The sequence below is a fragment of the Schistocerca piceifrons genome, chromosome X, assembly GCF_021461385.2.
Source record: "Schistocerca piceifrons isolate TAMUIC-IGC-003096 chromosome X, iqSchPice1.1, whole genome shotgun sequence".
NCBI classification, from domain to species: Eukaryota; Metazoa; Arthropoda; class Insecta; order Orthoptera; family Acrididae; genus Schistocerca; species Schistocerca piceifrons.
Window position 1 is genome coordinate 302,151,442 of NC_060149.1, and position 24,805 is coordinate 302,176,246.

The 24,805-nt window shown below is 39.1% G+C and overlaps 1 protein-coding gene across 1 annotated transcript in view; it reads right to left on the reverse strand.

Moving 5' to 3' along the window:
• LOC124723136 (transcription initiation factor TFIID subunit 3) overlaps positions 1 to 24,805 on the reverse strand; it is a 320,450-nt gene that overhangs the window by 58,785 nt on the left and 236,860 nt on the right. The gene's annotated exons all lie outside the window — the stretch shown is intronic.

A 24,805-nucleotide genomic window follows, 5' to 3' on the forward strand; every position in this document is an offset into this window, starting at 1 on the left:
ACAACTGAATGGTCCAGTTTGTGGTTGTCCACATTTGGATGGTGGCTGTTCATGTGAGTGGACAGTTGGTTACTTGACATGCCTACACAGAATGCTATAGCCGATATATAGCTGCTATAACTGATATATACCATGGCTGCTTTCGCATCTGGCCCTGCCTAAGAATGTATGGACAGGTCTTGCAACTGGGTCGACCACAGGAGAATCACTCAGGGGGGGGGTGCAGGATTGGAGCAGGGATGGACACAGATATTCCGTAGGTTGGATTGCTGACAGAACACTACTTTGGGTGATGTGGGTAGGATATTCCTCATCCAAGGACACGACAAGAGGTAGTCAAAGCTCTAGTGAAGGATGTGGTTGAGCTTTTTAAGGCGAGGACGGTATTAGCTGATTAGAGAAAGGCTGGTCAGTGGCCAGTTAACAGGGTTACTGGTATAAGAGAAGGAGATGACACTGATCTGCTTGTGAATGAGCTGGATAGGATGTTGTCTGTCAATAGAGGCTCTGGCAATGTTATTGGTATATCTTGACAACTCCTGTTTTCCAATGCAGATGCATTATCCACAGGTGGCAAGGCTATAAGGAAGGGATTTTTGACACGAACAGCTGTCAAAGTGGAGGTACTGTTGGTAGTTGGTGCACTTGATATGAACAAATGTATTTATGAAGCCATCTGAGAGGTGGTGATTAATATCTAGGAAGTTGGCTCGTCAAATTGAGAAGGACCAGATGAACCGGATTTAGTAGTAGGTGTTAAGTTTATGGAGAAAAGAATGAAGGTCGCCTCTGTCCAGAGTCAGAATGATGAAAAAGTTATCAATGAATATCGACCAGACAGGGGGTTTTCGGTGTTGACTGGGTAGGAAGTATTCCTCCACATGGCCCATAAATAAGTTGACATAGGATGGTGCCATGCAAGTACCCATGGCAGTACCGCAGATTTGGCCTTCGAAAATGAAATAATTGACGGTGAGGATGTGGCTGGCTAGGAGGATCAGGAGAGAGGGATGTAGGCTTGGTATCAGGACGATGTTGGGAAAGGTAGAGTTCTACAGTCACAAGGCCAAGGGCATGAGGGATGTTGGTGTACATGGATGTCACATCCACAATGACCCACAAGAAGTCGAGTGGTAATGGGACACAAACTGCAGAAAGGCGGTGAAGGAAGTGAGCAGTGTCTTGAATGTAGGATGGGAGGTTACGGAAATGGTTTGGAGGTGTTGGTCAACAAAGGCAGAGGTTGTCCTCAATGAGGAGTGTTCATCAGAGAGAGGGGTACCTGGAGTGCCCCAAGGAAGTATGATAGGACTACTGGTATTCTCTACATACATAAATGATCTGACGGACAGGAAGCGTAAGCATTCTGCAGCCTTTTGTTGATGATGCTGTGGTTTACAGGAAGGTGTCATCATTGAGTGACTGCAGGAGACTACAAGGTGATTTAGACAAAATTTCTAGTTACGAACTGTATTAGTAAAGATAAGTGGTAGACTTTAGTTTATTGTAGTTATTGTTGAATACTGCTCGAGTGTTTGAGATCCCCACCAGGCCAGAATACAGGTAGACACTGAAGCAATTGCAAGGTGGGCTGCTGGATTTGTTATCAGTACATTTAATCAACACCTGAATATTACAGAGATGCTGTGTGAATTTCAATGGGAATCCCTCGAAGAGAGACAATGTTCTTTTTGTGGAACACTACTGAGAAAATTTAGAGAACCATTATATGGAGCAGACTAAAGAATGATTCTACTAGCACCAACGTACATTTCACGTAAGGACTGCAAAGACAAGATAGGAGAATTTAGGACTCTTACAGAGGCAAATAGACAGTCGTTTTTCCCTCCCTCTATTTGTTGGTTTGGGGTATAAAGGGACCAAACTACAAGGTCATCAGTCCCTTCCTCTATTTGTGAATGGAACAGGAAAGGCAAAGTCTAATAGTGGTGCAAGGTACATTCCATCACGCACCATGTGATGGCTTCCAGAGTATGTCTGTTGATGGTGATGTAGATGAAGTTCGTTCATTGAGAGCCTTGTACTCAGCTACAGTGGTAAGACCAGTGAGACATGTGCGGTTGGGTTTGTGGAGTTGGGGTTGATGAATTCAGGTGTCAGGTTTTTGGATGGACCTTGATGAGCTGCTTGAGGTCCTGTTGGACTTCTGAGATGGGATCATAGTCGTAATGTTTGTATGCAGAGGTCTCGTCAAGCTGATAGAGAGCCTCAGATACGTAGTCACCTCAGTTCATGACCCCTGTGGTGGAGCTTTTGTCTGCAGGAAGGATAAGGTCTGGATTGGCTTCAGATTATGAATAACTGTGTTCCATAGGAGTGACGTTGGACTCACTGGGCAGGGATTTCAGAAAGGAAGGTTACAAGTGAGGAATTTCTGAAAGATAACCAGGAGATGACTGGGCCAAAGGAGAGGAGGATCACAGTTCGAGGAAAGTTGGAACTGTTTTAATCAAGGTTGTTTGCGGGGTTTTGGTTGGCTGTTGGCGGTGGGATGGGTAGCAAAGAAATGTTTCCATTGCAGAAAACGGGTAAACGAAATAAGGTCCTTTAAAGTAAAGTATGTCTGAATTTAGTGTTTGGGCTAAATGTGAGGTCTCTCGAAAGGCAAAGTTCTGTTTGGCAACAATATTCCGGGACAGGTTTTTAGGAGGGGGGAATTGGAGCGGAGTGGTAGCCTCTTTCTTGGCTATATGTAATCCCATGTGAGCAAAGGACAAGAGTAGCTGGGACAACTTTCTGAGGTGGTGCTGGGAATGCTATTCCAACTGTTGAAGCAAAGGAGTATCTATTGTCATCATGTTATGCAGCCATTGAGTCATCTGGCAAAAGACCTGCCTCACACTACCCTGCTAGCACTCCTTGCCTCATGTGTCCTTGCCTACCCTCTCACCACCTCATTTACTTAGGAAACTGCGTACAGGAATCCGTATTCAGTAAGCAGTCTGCCCATTACCGCAGGCGTGTACATCTGGGTTTCTGTGTGGTCCTGTGCAATAATGTGTCTTACTAGGTAAAGAGGAAGAGTTCGAAAGCAGGTGTTCACTATATTCTGTTATGTTTTTCTGGGTGCTGAACTTCAGTCCTTTCTAGTTAAGCAGGTGTCTTTCTCTTATTTTACATATAGGAAGGAGTGAGGTATTCAGTTGTAAAAGTCTGACCACAAACCCAGTAATGTGAAGACACAGAAGATAAAAAAAAAACGTCAAACACAAACTGTAATCATATCGGTTTGAGAACTCCATAGAAAAATTTCTGAATTTATTCGACGGTAGTTTAATAAGTACCTGTGTTTGATGACAGATGGCACTGCAAATGCAAATTCGTGTTAGCATGGTGTCCCATTTATTTTACACAACATAAAAACAAAAATGATATTCATATGTAAATCTGGATTGTGCAGCCATTTCAGCTGGTTTCCCTTGAGCTGTAATAAGTATTAGTGTCATCCATTGAATAACTGCTTTTGGACGAAAAAAAAAAAAAAAAATGAAAAGAAATAAAAGTGAAATTGATTGCTGTTTCTGATGACGCTTTGGTATCACCAACAACAGTTACGTATCGGTTCAACAATTTTAAAAAGTGGTTGAACTTTTGTGTTGTAAGGATTCCCCAGGATGCTGGCAGATGTGGTTACCAAACGAAGCTTGCTATTAAACAAAAGTCCACCTGACGGGTGTCAGTCCAACAAGTGGGCATGGCTTTCAATTTTGAAGCTGTGCTTGGAGCAATTTCAGCAGGATCCAAACGACTTTTTGGGTGTCAGTCCAACAAGTGGGCATGGCTTTCAATTTTGAAGCTGTGCTTGGAGCAATTTCAGCAGGATCCAAATGACTTTTTGAGTTGAGTTCTTTTTGAGTTGAGATGTCACTGTCTGAGACCTGTATTCATCATTATACCCCAGAAACCAATCAAAACAGTTTGGGTTTCCAGTGAATATGTTCCAAAGTTGGCAGAGAGAGTCCCATTAGCCAGAGAATTTATGACGACAATTTTATGGGATGCATTGGATGTTACACTCACAAATAGATGATAGTATACTTTGGAGATGAAAATGTCAAAAATTTGTCTTGCTTTTTCTATTTTGATTCAATGAGGTCTTCTCACATCATATTCTGGGGAAACTTGTAATTGAATAAAAGTATTTGTTACGCACTACACAGCTGAGCGTATTGAAACAACCTCAAAGTACAGGGTGTCCATAAAGTCCCTTTACAACTTCAAATTATTATTACAGCGGCAGTTGTTGATATATTAAAAAAAAAATTCTTTTATTGTAATCACTGATATATATATATATGGATTTTCAGACTCAACGAAACTTCAGAACGAGGTATGGAAGAGATCCACCACCGTGCCATTCAGTCCATGAATGGCACAAAAAATTTATGGAGACAGGGACAGTGTTGGACAAAGGGAGGAGTGGGTGACCAAGAACATCTGAGGAAAACATCGATCACGTTTTAAACGTCTTTACTCATTCACCTACAAAGTCCATCCACACTGCTGCGAGACAGTTGCAACTACTATGTTCAACCCTGCATAAGGTCCTCCACAAGAACTTCGGTTGTACACGTTTCAAAGTGCAACTATTACAGCCACTTGAGCCAAATGACAAGCCAAAACAGACACAGTTTGCACTCAACATGCTGGAAAGCCTTTCAGAGGAGGAAGCATTCCTCAATCAAGTTTGTTTCAGTGACGAGGCAACTTTTCATGTTTCTGGGACATTAAACAGACACAATATGAGAATCTGGGGATCTGAACACCGCCATGTGACTAGGGAGCTTCACCAGGATAGTGCAAAAGTGAATGTGTGGTGTGGAATCATGTGCAACCAAATAATTGGTCAATTTTTCTTCAACGAGTCAATAATTACTGCAGATGTTTACCTTGATCTTCTGGCCGAATATGTAGCACCACAATTGATTGACTTACAACCAAATATCATTTTCCAGCAAGATGGTGCACCACCAGATTGGGGACAGCATGTTTGTCGGTTCCTCAATGAAACGTCTCCAGGCAGATGTATTGGGAGAGATGGGCCAATTCCTTGGCCACTGCATTCGCCAAATATCACTCGCTTGGACATATTTTTTTATGGGGGTATGTAAAAGATATCGTGTATCAAACACAGATACAGGACATTGCTGACTTGAAGCAAAGGACAGGTAATGCCATTGCCACCATTGATGATGCTATGCTACAGTGGGCATGGCAAGAAATCAAGTACTGTCTTGATGTAATTCATGCAACTAAAGGTGTATTAAACATTGTCAAAAAAACTTTTATAAAAAATAAAAAAATGATGTTAAAATATTTCAACAATTGCCATTGTAATAAAATTTTGAAGTTGTAAAGGGACTTTATGGACACCCTGTACATTCACCCCCTTATGAAATACATTGTCAACAGTCAATCTCAGTTCAAAAATAATAACTTCCAGAAACATAATATTAAAAGCAAAAATGACACACCATCCATCACTCTGTCTTATTGCAGTACACAGCGAAATGAGGCATTGAATCATAAAAATCGTTGATCATCCACCGAACAATAGAAAGAATTTAACAGACAATAATTTTAACTTCAAATGTAAACTGAAATTATATCCCTCTCTCAAATACTCCAGCTCCACAGAAGAATTACTGAACATATAATACTACTAAAATACATAGAGACACAGACTTAATACAGTTAAGTATAAAAGAAAACCAGAACTAACCTTCCTCCAAATGCATTACAAACAATGCTACACAGACCAAATAAAAAAAACTGCTAGTCAGGAAAATGTGCCTGGTTAATGACAACTAACAAAAGATTTGATGAACCAGCTATGATGAGAACATACAAAATCCACCAAACAACTCTGGTAAACAGATAACACATTTGTGTCATTTTCTGATAAAGAAAAGAGTTGACTGACAAATTAATTGGTTGATGTACTCATGGGAATAACATTCATTTCAAATGTGGTGTACGTTAATCTGTACATCATCTGTAACCAAGATGCTGCTGTGTTCAGTTATATTTTTTTATTACAATAGGCCTGTTTTGGCATGATTGCCATCTTCAGGTTGTATCAGTTGCTGTCACACAACTGTGCATATCTGCTCCATTGATGTTGGAGGAGCTACAATAGGTTAAACTTTTACTGGTGCAGTTATTTGTGAAGTTCTCAAATTATGAAAATTTGTTTCATGACGTTACGTGACAGCTGTATTGACAGTGTACAGAATACCGTGTATTTGTAGGCAGGTGTACATGGGTACTACCAAGGAAACAGTAGTAACCAAATAGGCAGAACGTAAAGCCAACTGTTAACACAGCTGCTAAGCAACATCATTATGAAACGAACTTCCATAATTTGACAACTTTACAAATAACTGCTCCGGCAACAGTTTAACATACTATAGCTCCACCAACACCAAAGGAGCAGTAGTGTGACAGCAACTGAGACATTGATGTCATATGGATATCAAGACAAACTGATATAACCTGAAGATGGCAATCACACCAAAATAAACCTGTTGTAATAAAAAGTATAATTGAACACAGTAGCATCTTAATCTCATAGCATAATATACAGGGTGTCCCAAAAAGAATGACCCAATTTTAAATAGAATTATTTATTAGGAAGAAGGACTTAACACCAACAAATTACATACTAAATTACTCAAAAAAGACAGAAGTTTATAAAAATCTATCATAAATGTTCAATATGTCCTCCATTGGCTGCACGGACTACATCTAGCAGATAGCCGAATTCATCCCAAACTGAGCGTAAGGTGTCTTCTGTCGCTGAAGCTACAGCAGCTGATATTCTGGTTGTTAGTTCATCAATGTCACAAGGTAAGGGAGGAACCTAAACACATTGTTTAACATATTCTGGTTTTCAGTTCACCAATGTCATGAGGTAAGAGAGGAACCTCAACACACTGTTTAACATATCCCCACAGGACGAAATCACATGGTGTTAAGTCAGGGGACCTAGGAGGCCAACAAGAGTGTAAAGCCTGGTCTCGCGGTCCTGTGTGCCCTACCCAATGTCAAGGCACACTGGCATTGAAGAAACTGCACTTGTAGCGACATCTAGCGGATTCTTTCTGAAACTCTAGACCATGCCAATTACATCTAGCACTATTTCAGTTACATAGTGACATTTGTCTCAATATTATTACAAGTTAACATCAGGTCATTCTTTTTGGTACACCCTGCATAATGTCATCATAACCAGTTCAGTGCCTGCTGCAGACTAAATGCAGTGTGATGTTTGGTATTAAAGTAACAAACATAACTGTTAGTAGAGGTAATTCCTGGTCCATTTGCGTTCGTACACTAAAACCAACTGTGGGTCATCTCATATCTGAGACAACTTGACAAAGAAGAGAGCTACAGTTTGTCCACCTAGGCTGCCTATATTCATTTATCCCAAGATCGTTTTCAGACTTTTGCACACATTTCAAGTGGAAACTATGATGTACAAAAAAGGTACACATGCTTGAGTAAGGGGGGGGGACAAACTAGCAAAACTAATTCATTGGTAAACATAAGAACATTCAAAAACATGTTTATAAAAATACACAAGAAGAAATGTAAAGTTATAAAATACATGCAAAAAGTTTGCACAAGCCACATATGTAACATGCACTTTATCTGCCTCATTATGGTATAATAATCCAATAGCACGGGCCCTAAGTCTAGCTATAAGGAAAATACCTAATACAGTGAAATAGCAAAACATATACAGCAGATTTGTATTTTCATTGTATAGTGGGGCATGTAGGCTCAGAAACTATGTGCTTCAGTCTTCAACAGCACATTAGACTATAAGATAAATATATACACTAGAAAATCTATGAAATAAGATTTTTTCCATGCCTTAGGAGACCTTCACAATAACTGGCTGTACTGATCACTGCATATTTCTAACATAACTTATTTCACAGTATCATGTGTATATCTAATTTGAGAAAAACAACAGCCACTGCAACCACTACTTACTGGTGGTATCTATCTACCTCAACACTTGCAGCCATCAATGTCTGAAGTTAGTGGACAAATCTTCATTGACAATTTCTTCAAAAGATTCAAATTTTCACATTTGAAAATGTCACACTTATTAAAATTTTCTGGACTACTGAGCTGTGGCCAAATGGATATCCTTTCGTAAAACCAATATTTTGTCTGTCTCTGTAAGATATCTTCAGGGCACATATAAGGGGCGTTACGAGCATCTTAGAGATGTTGCAACAGCATACACTCTTGTGGGAAATCCTAGGTATTTTTATTCTTTGTTAAAGATATTACTTATCATACAGAAAAGACCAAGAAAAAAATGATATATACAATATATGATAATATACAAATCCACGAGCAAGATACAGAAATGTTTGAGATCAGACAAGGATACTAACTAACTTGTAGAAAAAGCAGGAGGGTACAGAATACTGTATATTTATGAGCAGGTGTACGTGGGTATTACCAAGGAAATGGTGGAAAACAAATAGGCAGAACATGAAGCCAACTGTTGAAGGCGAGAAACAAATAGATAAGGTGCTTTGTGATCACACTTTTCAGTCAGGTAACCACAGGGTATACTTTGATAATCTACCAAGTACTCAGCAGCTACAAGTAGGTGTTAGGATAGGCTTTGCAGATATGCAACAGAAATTCCCTAATACAAAAATAATTTGAATAAGAGGAAGGTATTAAGTTCAACTGGTTCTTGCCTCTAGTGCTGAGCAGAGGCACCAGTCTGACATCATGGAACTGAAATGGTAAATGTATTTCCTCATTGTTGCTATTCCCGGTGAAATCTACAGATGCTAGACAGCGTGAGGAGAGAGAGAGAGAGAGAGAGAGAGAGAGAGAGAGAGAGAGAGAGAGAGAGAGAGATCACTAACAGCTTGCAGCCACTCAATCTACATTACATCTGTGACTGGAATAGGAAGAAACCTTAATTTAAAAAAGTACTCTATAAATGCAGATGAAGTAAAATATGTACAAGAAATGCATTTCAATTAAATAGTTCCAGAACTGAAATGAGTGAATAAAATTGGGAATACTTCTTCTGAATCATTTCGTAGATACAAACAGACAGCCTAGAGAAGCTCCCAAGTGTGACAGAGCAGCTACAATGCAAGAGACATAACACTGGCTGTGTACCCACAATCATCCAAGAGTTCTATACATTTCAGCACTGTCAGAAGTATATTAATTCTTACCAACAGTTTCTGCAAATCAAAGTTGTGCATATGAACACAAAATGGTAAAATAATGAAAGCTAACATAGGGGCACTGAGGCATTACATGACTATAAAGAGTGGGTCTGCTTATTCCATTAAAATTGATGATATTTGATCTTCATTCTGTTCCAGTTACAGTCGAATGTAATGTAAAACTCAAAGAAGATCATAACTGATGAAATCTTATATCTTTATCTAAATAAAGTGCTTTGTTTGAGGAATCATGAACACTATTCTGCTAGCCTACCTTGTGTTGCTGGCACAACAGGTTCCCTTAATGAAATACTATTCAGAAATGACAACAGTTCATTACTTTGAAATATGTCATTTTATACCACATAAAAAAGCACTTATGTTGATCCATTATCATATTTCCTTCATTGAATTGTTAGAATAATATATTTTACAACTTTGTTTCCTGGTGATGTGAATCTATAGATTCCACAATCACAACAGTGCAGTTAAGTATGTTCGTGTGTTCTTAGATGAGAATGTGGCTTTGAGTGGTTTCACTTATCCATCTTGTATATACAAGCACAAAAGGTAAAAGCAGGAAAAAGTCAGAAGCTTCAATGATAGGCTGGCCAACTTCATAGACAGATGTCAAAAATAACAGTAAAGGTAGAAAAAAAATACAGATGTATATATAAAATGCAGCTCTGCTCAACCATTTATTGAGAAAAATGTAGCACTGACACAAATGTGTGTAGATGAGAAAGTGTAACAAGCAATCATAATGCATGGCATGCAGGAATTTACTGTAGAATATTGGGAGATGATAGGACACCTTCGGACTGAGTCATTACAATGAAAAAGATTCTGTGCAATTTACATGCCCTATATTTTAAAACACCGGAGTAACATGAAATGTATTCACAGCTGCAAATATGGAGAAGCATCAACTGTCTAATGGAACGACGACAATGAAAATCTGTGCTCGACCGGGGACTCTGACCCATATTTCCTACTTATTGCAAATAGTTACCTTCCCAATAGGCTATCTGAGCACGTCTCACAACCACACTCAAATTTCCATATGATGTCAACAGTATGTCATCAACCATGTGTCCACACCTTCACTCGTGCATTCATTATGTACCTTCCCACACAGGGGAGACATTTTAATTGAAAGTCGCTTGCCCGGTGTCGGCAAATAAATTTGGTATTACAGTGCCTGCGTTGTTCAGAAGTGTGACGAAATGTTCCTTTGGACATGCATGCACCAACTACAGCCTTTATGAAATATATTAAATGTATTTGCAGCTGCAAATATGGGCAACAACCACTTGTATATTGACCATGAGGCATGCTTGAATAGCCTAATTGTAAGGCAACCAACCACTCGCAATAAGCTGGAAATCCAGGTTCGAGTCACAGACCGGCACAAATTTTCATCATCATTATTCCATTATACAGCTGATGGTTGTCCATATACACAACTGCAAATACATTTCATGTATTTCATAATGGCTGTAGTTGCCACAGTGCCTGTTTCTTCAAATATGCATGCGTACCCGAAGTAACATTGCATAGTACTTCTGAAGAACACAGGCACTGAAATATTGCATAAATCAGTTCAAGGTACACTAAAGTACAGTCACATTTTATATAGTGCAGAATAATACACAGTCAATGTAACAAAACTTTTAACAAAGTGCTAGATAGCAGCACTAACATGATGAGATTTTACGAATTGGAGTTTTGAGCAAAACTACAATTAATGATTTAATGAAGTTATTGATAATACTATTATGTTGTATTTTGACCACTTTGGCAATTGTACTTGTCAGTCTGGACCTTTTATTGACATTAAAGTGTTATTTTTCTGGTAACTTGCTAGTAAACTAATAATATTTTAATACATAATTTTCAGATTAAATGAGCACAGATTAAAAAGTTAGTTTACCTTATAAGGTCTCCTGCAAAACAAAATTCAAATCAGTCATCCACTATGTTGATAAAACTGTTAAGAGAGGTGTAATATTCTGTATTTTGAAAACTTAGTGCAAAGAAACAGGCACAGATATAGCCGATCCGTGTGTGTGTGTGTGTGTGTGTGTGTGTGTGTGTGTGTAAGTACATCAAATTCTTGCAAGTAAAGAATTCAATGACTCTGATGGGCTATTGTAAATTAGTTTCTAAAAGTGGTATCGCACATTCTATCTACACTGGCTCTGTTTGAATAATAGAAGTTAGATTCTTCAACTGGCACCACCGAAATGTACAGTGTGTTTCAAAAAGAGTGATTTGATTTCACAAAACTATATCTTGGACATGAATCAAGATGGAAATTTTGTGTAAATGTTACGTACGCATCGAAACCACAAGTTTACCTAGGCACCAGTTGTAAGTTGCCAGTTCATGTGCTTCTACATCTACATCTACATGGATACTCTGCAAAACACATTTTCCAATCTCGTATAGCGCGCGGAAAGAATGAACACCTATATCTCTCCGTACGAGCTCTGATTTCCCTTATTTTATCGTGGCGATCGTTCTGCCCTATGTAGGTCGGTGTCAACAAAATATTTTCGCATTTGGAGGAGAAAGTTGGTGATTGGAATTTCGTGAGAAGATTCCGTCGCAACGAAAAACGCCTTTCTTTAAATGATTTCCAGCCCAAATCCTGCATCATTTCTGTGACACTCTCTCCCATATTTCGCGATAATACAAAACATGCTGCCTTTCTTTGAACTTTTTTCGATGTTCTCCGTCAGTCCTACCTGGTAAGGATCCCACACCGCGCAGCAGTATTCTAAAAAGAGGACGGACAAGCGTAGTATAGGCAGTCTGCTTAGTAGGTCTGTTACATTTTCTAAGTGTCCTGCCAATAGAACGCAGCCTTTGGTTAGCCTTCCGCACAACATTTTCTATGTGGTCTTTCCAATTTAAGTTGTTCGTAATCGTAATACCTAGGTACTTAGTTGAATTTACGGCTTTTAGATTAGACTGATTTATCATTTAACTGAAGTTTAACGAGTTCCTTTTTGCACTCATGTGGATGACCTCACACTTTTAGTTATTTAAGGTCAACTGCCACTTTTCGCACCATTCAGATATTTTTTCCAAGTCATTTTGCAGTTTGTTTTGATCTTCTGATGACTTTATTAGTCGATAAACGACAGCGTCATCTGCAAACAGCCAAAGACGGTTTCTCAGATTCTTTCCAAAATCGTTTATATAGATAAGGAACAGCAAAGGGCCTATAACACTAACCTGGGGAACACCTGAAATCACTTCTCTTTTACTCGATGACTTTCCATCAATTAATATGAACTGTGATCTCTCTGACAGGAAATCGCAAAACCAGTCACATAACTGAGACGATATTCCATAAGCACGCAATTTTACTACGAGCCGCTTGTGTGGTACAGTGTCAAAAGCCTTCTGGAAATGCAGGAATACTGAATCGATCTGAAATCCCTTGTCAATAGCACTCAGCACTTCATGTGAATAAAGAGCTAGTTGTGTTTCACAGGAACGATGTTTTCTAAACCCATGTTGACTGTGTGTCAATAGACCGTTTCCTTCGAGGTAATTCGTAACGTTCGAACACAGGATATGTTCTAAAATCCTACTGCATACTGATGTTAATGATATGGGCCTGTAATTTAGTGGATTACTCCTACTACCTTTCTTGAATATTGGTGTGACCTGTGCAACTTTCCAGTCTTTGGGTACGGATCTTTCGTTGAGCAAACGGTTGTATATGATTGTTATGTATGGAGCTAATGGCATCAGCATACTTCGAAAGGAACATAATTGGTATACAGTCTGGACCAGACGACTTGCTTTTATTAAGTGATTTGAGTTGCTTCACTACTTCGAGGATATCTACTTCTACGTTACTGATTTTGGCAGCTGCTCTTGATTCGAATTCTGAAATATTTACTTCATCTTCTTTTGTCAAGGCATTTTGGAAGGCTGTGTTTAGTAAATCTGCTTTGGCAGCACTGTCTTCGATAGTACATCCATTGTTATCGAGCAGAGAAGGTATTGATTATTTCTTGCTACTAAGATACTTCACATACGACCAGAATCTCTTTGGATTTTCTGCCAGGTTTCGAGACAAAGTTTCATTGTGGATGGAGATTGTCTCTCAGGAAGGCGTCAAGCGAATTTTTATCTTTTTTGAATAGGTATATTTTTCACTTATTTTTCGAGGATTTGGGGATTACAATATTCAATCTCACTAAGACAACCCTGTGTTCACTAATGCCTATATCGGTTTTGATGCTGGTTATTAACTCAGGATTGTTTGTTGCTAAGATGTCAAGTGTGTTTTCACAACCATTTACTATTCGTGTGGGCTCATGAACTAACTGCTCGAAATAATTTTTAGAGAATGCGTCTAGCACAATTTCGGATGATATTGTATGCGTACCTCCGGAATTGAACATTTATTTTCGCCAACATATCAACGATAAATTAAAGTCACCACCAACTATTATCGTAGGAGTCGGGTACGTGTTTGAAATCGAACTCAAGTTTTCTTTGAACCTTTCAGCAAGCCTATCATCTGAACTGGGAGGTCGATAAAAGAATCCAATTATTATTTTATTCCAGTTGCCAACAATGATCTCTGCCCATACTAACTCACAGTAAGTATCTACTTCAATTTCGTGACAAGTTAAACTACTTCTAGCAGCAACAAACACGCCACCGCCAACCGTGTTTAGCCTACCTTTTCGGAACACTGTTCGGTTCTTCGCAAAAATTTCGGCTGTACTTATATCTGACTTGAGCCAGCTTTCAGTGCCTATAACGATTTGAGCATCAGTGCTTTCTATTAGCACTTGGAGCTCTGGTACTTTCCCAAAACAGTTACGACAATTTACAACTGTTATACCAATGGTTCTTGAATCTATGTTCTTCCTGTGTTCAGCCTGCACCCTTTGTGACTGAAGCCCATCTTGTGTTTTCCCGAGACCCTCTAACCCAAAAAAACCGCCCAGCCCATGCAACACAGCCCCTGCTACCCATGTAGCCACCTCCTGCGTATAGTGGACACCTGACCTATTCAGCGGAACCCAAAACCTAACCGCCCTTTGGCGCAAGTCGAGGAATCTCCAGCCTATGCGGTCGTAGAACCATCTGAGCCTCTGATTCAGACCCTCCATTCGGCTTTGTACCAGAGGTCTGCAATCGGTTCTGTCGACTATGCTGCAAATGGTCATCTCTGCTGTCATCTTGCAAGCAAGACTGGCAGCCTTTACCACTTCTGTTAGCCGCTCGAAACCAGAGAGAATCTCTTCTCATCCAAAGTGACACACATCATTGGTACCGACGTGAGTTTCCACCTGCAGCTGGCTGCACCCTGTGCTCCACATGGCATCCGGGAGGACCCTTTCCACATCTGGAATGACTCCACCCAGTATGCACACAGAGTGCACATTTGTTTTCATATCTTCCTTGTCAGCAAAGTCCATAAGGGGCCCCATAACAAGCCTAACGTTGGAGCTCCCAACTGCCAATAGTCCCAACTCTCTGTGATTGCCTGGATCTTGCAGGCTGAGTGGTTTCCTTTGAAACAGGACAGGTGACAGCATCCGGCTCAGTGACGGTGTCAGCTGCAGACAGCATCTGGAACCTGTTCGTCAGACAAACCAGGGAGGCCTTACGTGCAGCCGCCTAGCAAGTCTTTTGCTGCCTGCTTCACCCCGAGGTGACCTCCCACTCGTCCACAGGTGAGGGGTCAGCCTCAGTGCGAACAGTAACTGGGTTGGCCACCGGTGAGGACCAATCAGAGGACTCTGACGCGCTGGACGCCTGTTGGATCCCCACGGCCGGCCCACAACAGCGGTGCCCATCCACTGCAGCCTCAAGCTGTGTAACTGAAGCCATCACAGCCTCAAGCTGAGAGCGAAGTGTTACCAACTCGGCTCGCATCCACACACAACAATCGCAGTCCTTGTCCATACCAAAGACTGTGGAGAACTAAACTATGCAGATAAACAGACTATCGGCATGTGCTGCGCATCTCTAATGTAGACCTTAAGGAAACGCATGAACTGTCTCTAGTAATACGCAGATATTCAAGAACCTAACTACCGAAGCACTCAGGTTAAACTAAATAATTTGCCCTGATAAGGAACTTGTAATATGTCACAAACTCGGTTTACTTTCTGACGCAAATGAAAATGCGAGAACTGTGGCTATTAGATTTTAAATTTTAAAGCACACAGATGATATAATAAAACTCGGTCCTGGTTAGGAACTCGTAAATGTCACAAAAGCGGTTTACTTACCTGTTGGTAGCGTCTGACGCGGTCGGCTACTACTGCCTGACTGACTAACACCAACAAGCAGTCACACTAGTTTTCAAAACAAGCGAACAAATGACTATGGACTCATGCTATGGAAATCTACTGCAGACCCTGACAAAAACGCACGAACTGTGTCTAGTAATATGCACACATTAAAAAACCTAACTACCGAAGCACTCAGGGTAGACTAAATAATTTGCCCCTGATAAAGAACGGTAGGCATCTCCCTGGTGCACCTAGCTTGCTCGGTCATTACCTAACAAATGTTAAGTTCAGATGGGATAACACACCAAGAAAAGGCATTTTGATTTTTTTTCAATAGGTGCAACTCAGCTACAACCATGTAGTACGATTTTTCCCAAGAGTACAGCACTGCATAATGGCACCAGAAGTTTCAAGACATTGGTTGTTCATGTAAACAGAAATCCACAGGTTATAACAGTGTGCTAGTTTAAAATGCAGATTGCACTCAACGGAGTTGTGCATGTAGTCCACAGAAGTCTATTAATCGCACAGCCACAAGTCAGCCATTGTTAAAAGCCTTTCATAATGGTGTAAACAACTATGTGTAGGATTTTATGAATTTGTTCTGGGTGTGCAGATAGAAGACAACGATTTATTACACATTTAGTGGTCAGCTACCCTGCACTTAAGTGGAAAAATGGACAACCACAACATAAGAATAAGGTGAACACAGCAGACACATACAGTCAAGCACAAGAAAGATTCTTCAAAGCTTCATGTGTTTTGCACCATTTCCTGAAAAAGATTTATGCTCATTCTTCTATGATCAAAAGGTGAGTACAAGAACCATGTCATGTACTTAGATATGCTGGAGATCACACTTTATCCCCAATTGTGGGCACATGGTGAAAATTTCATGTTTCAACAGAACATAGCCCTTCTGTATTGGAATCTACACATAACAGGATTTCTTAACAAGTTACCTCAATAATACTTCAGTTGTAACAGGTGTACAGATTTTGTATTGCACCAATGACCTCCAAGGCAGGGCTTGTGAAAGACTTCATTCATGTGCGTCCCCTTCAAACAAGTTTGGGCGAACTGCTACATCAGACAGAAGCTGTGATAAAAGCCATATTCCCAGGCATGCTTACAAAAATATGGGATGAGCTTGAGTATCGTCTGGGTGTTTGTAATGAAACTGATGAAGGGTGTATCGAACATTTGTGAAAGGTAAATGGAATCTTTGGTTGTACGCAAAGTAACCCAAGACTGTATTGCTAGGATACACCCTGGCAAAACTGGATGATTCTTTTTGAAATAGAAACAAGTTAAAATAAATCCGAAGTTCCTATCTTCAGTAATCTAGAACAGGCCCATTCACCAATCAGATTGTGTGAACTGGCTCACGCTTACACCTCAGCAGTGAGCAATCAACTGGCTCACAGTAATGGAGGGGGAAGAGGAGGGGAGAAACTGTTGTGTATGCCTGCCAATAGTTCTACAAAGATGTATTGCTTCACAGTGGCTAATTAATGCCTTTCATGGCAAATTTATTTACTAAAACTGTTGAACTGATGAGAAATTACAATGAAATTAAGCCTACATTTCTTTTAATTGATAATGAAATGAATATTGGGCAGATAAGTACAAAAGATGATATTTGTTACGGGTCATGCAGCCTTATGGCGGATGTTGTTTTCAGATGAAGTTTAAATTGACATCAAAATGTATTTCATGACTATTTTATTCACAAATTAAACATAGAAATACTGCATGTCAATAAATACTACTTATTTCGCTTTTCACAAATGCATCGATGTCTGGTACAATTTCTGAGCACTGCTAATTTGAAGATAAGCTTTAAAATTGAAGTCAGTGAGCTTCTGTTGGTAGATTTTGTTCTCTTCCTTGCAGAAAAAAGTTGCTCACACAGATATGTAGGTCTCAACACTGACATAATAGTAGCTGACAACTTATGGAGTTGTGAAAATTTATATCGAAATTTTTATGAGTCTACAAGACACTTTATTATGAAACTTATAACTCAACTGCCTGTCACATTGCAGGTCTGTGACTTCTCACTGTAGATAGGCATCCTGCACTGACATGTTATAAATTGATACTGGTGTGCCCAACCTTTTCTTTGAAGTTCCTAACCTGACAATAATGCTACTTTTCACCAATTTTAAAAGAGCTACTCGCCACTTTAAGCACTATGCCATTAACTAAATATGCTTGCATTTAAAACTATGATGAATTTAACATATTGTCATAAGAAAAGAAAGGACAGGAAAATAAGCTCTTGCCTTTCTGTTTAATGAGAACTACTGCACTGGTGATGCAACTGTCTTATGAAATTGCTCATTCAAACCAACCAAATATGCAAGACAGGGCACAATTTGCACTTCTTCTGTCCTACATAATGATGTCTGGTCATGACATTTTACCAGAAGCACTCGCTACTTACAAGGGAACCTGCCCATCACACCCCCCTCAGATTTAGTTATAAGTTGGCACAGTGGATAGGCCTTGAAAAACGGAACACACATCAATCGAGAAAACAGGAAGAAGTTGTGTGGAACTATGAAAAAAATAAACAAAATATACAAACTGAGTAATCTATGTGCAATATAGGCAACATCAAGGCCAATACACGCTCAGGAGTGCCGTGGTCCCGTGGTTAGCGTGAGCAGCTGCGGAACGAGAGGTCCTCGGTTCAAGTCTTCCCTCAAGTGTAAATTTTACTTTCTTTATTTTCACAAAGTTATGATCTGTCATTCGTTCATTGATGTCTCTGTTCACTGTAATAAGTTTAGTGTCTGTGTTTTGCGACCGCACCGCAAAACCGTGCGATTAGTAGATGAAAGGACGTGCCTCTCCAATGGGAACCGAAAACATTTGATCAAAAGGTCATAGGTCAACCGATTCCTCCACAGGAAAACACATCTGATATATTCTATATGACACTGGTGACGGCATGTGCGTCACATGACAGGAATACGTTGTCGACCCACCTAACTTGTACACTTGGCAAATGGGTAAAAAGATTCTTCTACCTTGCCCGATTTAGGATTTCTCGTGGATGTGATAATCACTCCCAAAAAAGTGATGAAAACATAAGAGTTTGTCACATAAACTGCAACAAAAGAATGCAACAGTTTCACGGTCACACAGTTTTCTCTGTGCTCGGTCAAAACATGTTTTTAACGTTTTCAAATTTTTCTGTGTGTAGACCGTCAAATACTGCATATGTCCAAGCAAATCTGAACATGTCCTGGAATTTTGGAGAGCAAAGTTGATTATGTGTAAGTGCTTGAACTTTGATAATTGTCTGAAAATAAAAAAATAAACTTTTCACTCGAGGGAAGACTTGAACCAAGGACCTCTCGTTCCGCAGTTGCTCACGCTAACCAAGGGACCACGGTGCTCCTCAGCTCATATTATCCTTGATGTTGCCTATCTTGCGCATGGACTACTCAGTTTGTATATTTTGCTTATTTTTTTCATAGTTCCACACAACGTCTTCCTGTTTTCTCGATTGATGTGTGTTCAGTTTTTCAAGGCTTATCCACTGTGCCAACTTATAACAAAATCTGAGGGGGGTGCGATGGGGAGGTTCCCTTGTTAAGTGGTGAGTGAGCGTAAGCACTCGTGCTCACCTAGCTGCCTGCTGAATGGGCCCAATCTAGAAGATAATTTGATTTTGCTTTAAACTGCGGCAAACAAACAATACATAATTATATAGGAGTATGGTCTATATATACTTTCTCCAATTTATTTTATCTCATTAGAGTGAAAAGAGCCATTTTTATTATTAGGAATATAACACTTCCCTTGGGTATGGTAAGAATACCCTTTATATGAAGTGCAGAATTCTATAGTGAATATTTTATTAATCACAAAACCAATTTCTTGTTTTGCTTTTATGTTACATTTGCTAATATAATGCATGTGAATTCTGAGTTACTATTTGCAAGACCACTGTATGGAATGAGCGTTTCAAAGACCACAATTTTTTAATATAGTTTAGACAGTTTCCTTCAATCGATTTTAATCTCATTCTTAGCACATGGGAGACTATACAATATACGATTACTAACAAAGTTGTGATTATTACAATGTTTAATAAGAACTACTGCACTAGTGATGCAACTGTCTTATGAAATTGCTCATTCAAGCTAACCAAATATGCAAGTTCGGGCTATTTGGTAAGGTGGCAGTAATCATTAACTTTCAGATCTGGAAATGTTTCCATGATTTACAAACCTAGTGAGAGCAAATATTTTTTGTGGTGGTGGTCTGATATTAACTATCCTCAACCTTCTTGACCATTTAACTTAAGAAACAACTTGAGCTTCATTTGACTTGCATCGCCTTCATCAAGAGGATGTGGCAAAAGAAGACCTAGATTCATAAATTTAGTGTTCACTGAAGATACCACTACAGACAAGCACTGATACACAATGTTACAACACCTTCTTGTGAAAAAGTATACTCTGCTTGGCATAAAGCAAGTGTAATTACAGGTGGAGCATAGTCCATATGATGGCCACTGATGCCATGCAGCGGTTAATACAAAGGCCTTCCATTCAGAAGGATCAGGGTTCAAGGGCTTGTCTGTTTTTAGAGGAGGAGGAGGAGGAGGAGGAGGAGGAGGAGGAGTAGTAATGGATCAAGATTTAATGTTCCACTGATGGTCAGTTCCTTAGAGATAGGGCAGAGTCTTGTGAAAGGAAAGGATAGGAAATTAAGCTCTTGCCTTTCTGTTGGAACCTTCCCAGTATTAATTTTAAACGATTTGGGGAAATTATAAAAAACCAAAATCTATATGTGTAAGTTACAATTTCCCTTCTTGAGGATGCAAGTCCAGACAAAGAACAAGAGTATGTATTTAAGAGGAGTAGAAAAAAAACACTGATTTGTGCTGCAGAGGTTCCAATGAGAGGAGTAATAGAAATTTTCATATTTAGACAGTAATTACAGAGATAAATGTTTGCTCAGTTTTAGTGTGGCAAGATGAAATAACACCTTTATTTTCTAATAAAAGTAAATTGCAGCATTATCTACCTGGAACAATTTCAAGTACAATACAAGTAGTGGAACTATTTGATCTATCTCCTATCCACTTTATCAATAACTCAGATTATCCATTCTCAAACGACAGTAATGAACACATTATTTTTAAGACAAATACACTAACTTAATTGTGTCAGCAACAAATCTCAACCTGTTGTGAATGGTATCACCCAAATACTTTAACACACTGCCAACTCGACAGTGATGTTAATATTAGTACTGTACAAACATGATTACACTTGGTACATTTTTTATGTAACACTTTTTAGCTTGTGAATAACAGTTTATAGCTGTCCACAATAAAGAAAATCTCAAATGTAAATGGTTAACTTGAAAGAAACATAGCACTTGAGAAAATGAAACCTAATCATAAAGGAGGGTACACAATTAATATTTCTCAGATATCTGTAATGGCACTGCATCATTCTCTCATTGACACTCACTACAATTAAGAACTCCCAGTCACTTAAATTAAAGGAAGTTTTTCAGCTCCTAAAGGTATTCTAAGAAAACTGACAAAATTATATAAAACAATAATCTAAAATATCTGTCCCACATGTGAAATTATGTCTAACAGGTTTTTTTTTCTTTTTAATTTTTAATTGCCTGAATGCAAGAAAATGTTTAAATAATTTTTTTAATGAAGCACGACAACTGGTAACAAAGTCAACACTTGTAAAATGATGTGTGGATGGAGTACGTGAATATAAAAGTATGAGAGGAAAAAGTGATACTACAGGTGCCACATAAAAAAGTGCATCATGTAATATCTGCTATGGCCTTCTTTAAGAATAGATGAGAATATACAGAAAGACAACAGAAATTACATAAGGTTTTCATGCAATAAATATTATATTGGCAGAAATCATAATCTTAAGACCCAAATCTCTGTTTCTGAAAGGTAAGTGACAATATGTGCATTGCTCAAATGTTTTTACACACTGTAGGTAGTTCAGTATTAGACATAGGACAATGTATATGAGCATACAAAACGTGGCCAATGAGTCGTTTTCAGATTTTATGTACACCCTGTATGACATAAGATATAATGTGATGTAATGTAATAACAAGCACATAATAGATATTTTTAAGAATTGCTCGTGTGCCATCTGCATGTGATACCCCTGCACTCTAAACTTAACTTTTAATTAGAAATTTTCTGATTTACATAACCAGGAGTCTGGTATTTCCTCCTCATTAAGCTGTTACATGTTCATATACTTCCAAAGATATAAAATCTTTGTTCTTGTGCCATTTCAGTTCTACTCTCTGACATAAAAAGTCTACAAAAATTATCAACCAGTGGCTTAGAATCATATCCCTACTATTACACGACATCACGAGAACACTGGGGTATGTTCTGTGGTATCAAATGTCTAGCTACTTTGTAAAACATTATTAAAAACTGTCACTTTTTTAAAAATAAATACTGAATTTTTCTGATATATACAATTGATCAACAAAAGATTCAAGTGCACATATGACATTACACTCGGGGAAAATTACAGATTTTTGCACACACATGCAAATTTACTAGTAATTCTGACAAATCAATTAATTACCTTCATGGACAAAATGCAAAAAATTATTAAAAAAATATGCCCAAAACATTTTCAAAATAAATGTTTAAGTTTCATAAACCTGTTAATGAATGATTTAACAGGTCAGGTCCATACAGTATAGTTAATGCAAACTGAAGAGCTGGATTGTTGTGCAGTTATGAGCTTCAGAACATCACTCACCTGCAAAGGTCCACTCGCAATCGTCTTCAGGGCAGGGGTAGGTTGTCCACTCTCTGCAGGCTTCAGCCCACATTCTAAGGGAGAGTCACTATCCTCACACTTCTCAGGGTTTGACTCTGTATCACATATGGCAAGTAATCAGCTGCCTGCACGATCACATGCAGGCACTTCATGCAACAGCTTACCACCAACGATGCCAAATGCATATCTCTCTTTTAAATTAAGACAAAATAAAACTATTACACTGAAAAACTGAGGTGCACTTCTGCTGTTCTTCCAACAGTAACTACATAAAGACATGTCAGAAATGCTGCCTAAAATTACTTTAAGGGGATGAAATGCTTAAAATGTGGGAAAAGTTTAAATCCCTGGAGACTCACTTTACATGATCCACTCTCTCCCAGAAATGTGCTTACAGCCTCCGAAAGGTGTGCATGCTGTTTATAAACAGGCTGGTAACTACTGATGAAATAGATGAAAAGGTGTGTGAAGAATGAATTACACTGAAAATAATATAGCTTAAGGTGCATAAAATAGGACAAAGAGCTAGCCAAAGAGTAAGTCTACATTAGCTAGCTTCAGATCACAGCAGCTCTAAGCAATATTAGTGAACGTGCATGTGCGTGTATGTGTATGGACACACACACACACACACACACACACACACACACACACACACACACACACACCAATTAGAAAGGGAAGAAACTGTACAGTTGGTGAAATGACATATAGTTGGTAAATGGACACAGTTCATGCCAAAAAGCAATGTCCCCAAACTTGTACCACACCACAACCTATTTGTGGAGTTTACTTCTGACAACCTGTTGCTATCTGTGGCAAACACTGATAACACCATTAGCTCAAAACAGCTGTTATAATGACCTGTCTGATCAACTAACATGTCCATAGACAATGGTCACTGATTTTAGAAGAGGGGGCGAAGTACAATTTCTAGATGGTGAACTTAACATAAACAATGATCTGTTGGTATGATCCATTATTTTGAGACAAGTACCCTCATTAGTCCTTACATGTTGTAAATAAGCAAATGGGAGGGGTTTGGGCATTTGCATGCTGTTAAATGATTTTTACATAACACACAAATTATTTGATTTGCTGTGCTCTACTACCTGTCCAACAAAAGCACCTGTTTCTAAGTCAAATACCCATGAGTGTAGCTTGATAGTGGGCATAAAATCATCAGCATCAATGACTGTCAGTATAATAGGCAACTGAAACTCCCTGGCAGATTACAACTCTGTGCCAGACTGGGATTCGAACCTAGAACCTTTGCCTTTCATGGGTAAGTGCTTTACCAACTGAGCAACTGAAGCACAACTTAAAACCATGGCGGAAGTAAGGGTATTAGGACAAGTCATAAGTCATGCTTTTGTAGCTCTGTTGGTAGAGCACTTGCTCACGAAAAGTAAAGGACCTGGGTTTGAGTCCTGGTCCAGGACCCAGTTTTAATCTGCCAGGAAATTTCATAGTTCACCCTTTGCTGCAGAGTGAAAACTTCTTTGTAAAAGGTAACTGTTACAGGTTTGTGCAACATTCTACGAATATAATTCTATCTTCAGTCAGGTCACAGAACACATCAACACCAAAGTATGGCTAAATAAAATGGTGTCATAAGAAATTATAGTCTATGATGGGGAACACTTCAAATATACTGGGTTTCTCAGGTGTTTAAAGTAGAATTTCACTTGCACATCTAGTCCGGCGTGCGTGCACGTGCGCTCGTGTATACGTGTGTGTGCACGGAGTCGCAAAAGTACAATGATGAATGGCGACAGACAAGCAACCTCTTTAGTGGGAGGTTGCAAAAGGCCAATGATGTTTATGGCATTTGCTGCCCAAATGTTGTCTACCATTCAACCACAATATTGGCTGCTAACGGCAACATGGGGTGGGACTGGTGGTATTCACTGGTGAGCACGGCATGAGGCTACAGACAAGTAACTCAAAAAGTGCTACAGTGCTAGTGATGTCGATACAAAACAGAGCAATGGCAACAATAAACAAAACAAAAACTGCATTATATCTACAGCAATAGTTGCTGAAATTGACATTTTGTCAGAAAGAAACCCAAGGAATTTTACACAGAGAGAGACAAGGTGCTGATGAAATATTAGCATTTCTGCAAGATGAGTGAGTGGAATGTGTGGTGTTGTACATGCTCAACTATGCGGACAATGTACATGAGTAGTACAGTGACGACGATACATGCTTAACAAGTTAAAAGTGATATTGAAACAGCCATGTAGTTCATCATCCTTGTTGGGCAGGGATTCACAAATCCAGTCTCCAGTGAAATGTAGTAAAGGACAGTTGTTGTCAAAGGAGGGGTACTAAACATGATTACATACATCAAAGTCTGCAGCAATATAACCGTGCAGTGCTCAAGATAAACTATGTATATTTAAGGAAGGACAAGGCGCACTTGTTACAAAAGCAGATATTGGCGCATTTCGATGATATTCGA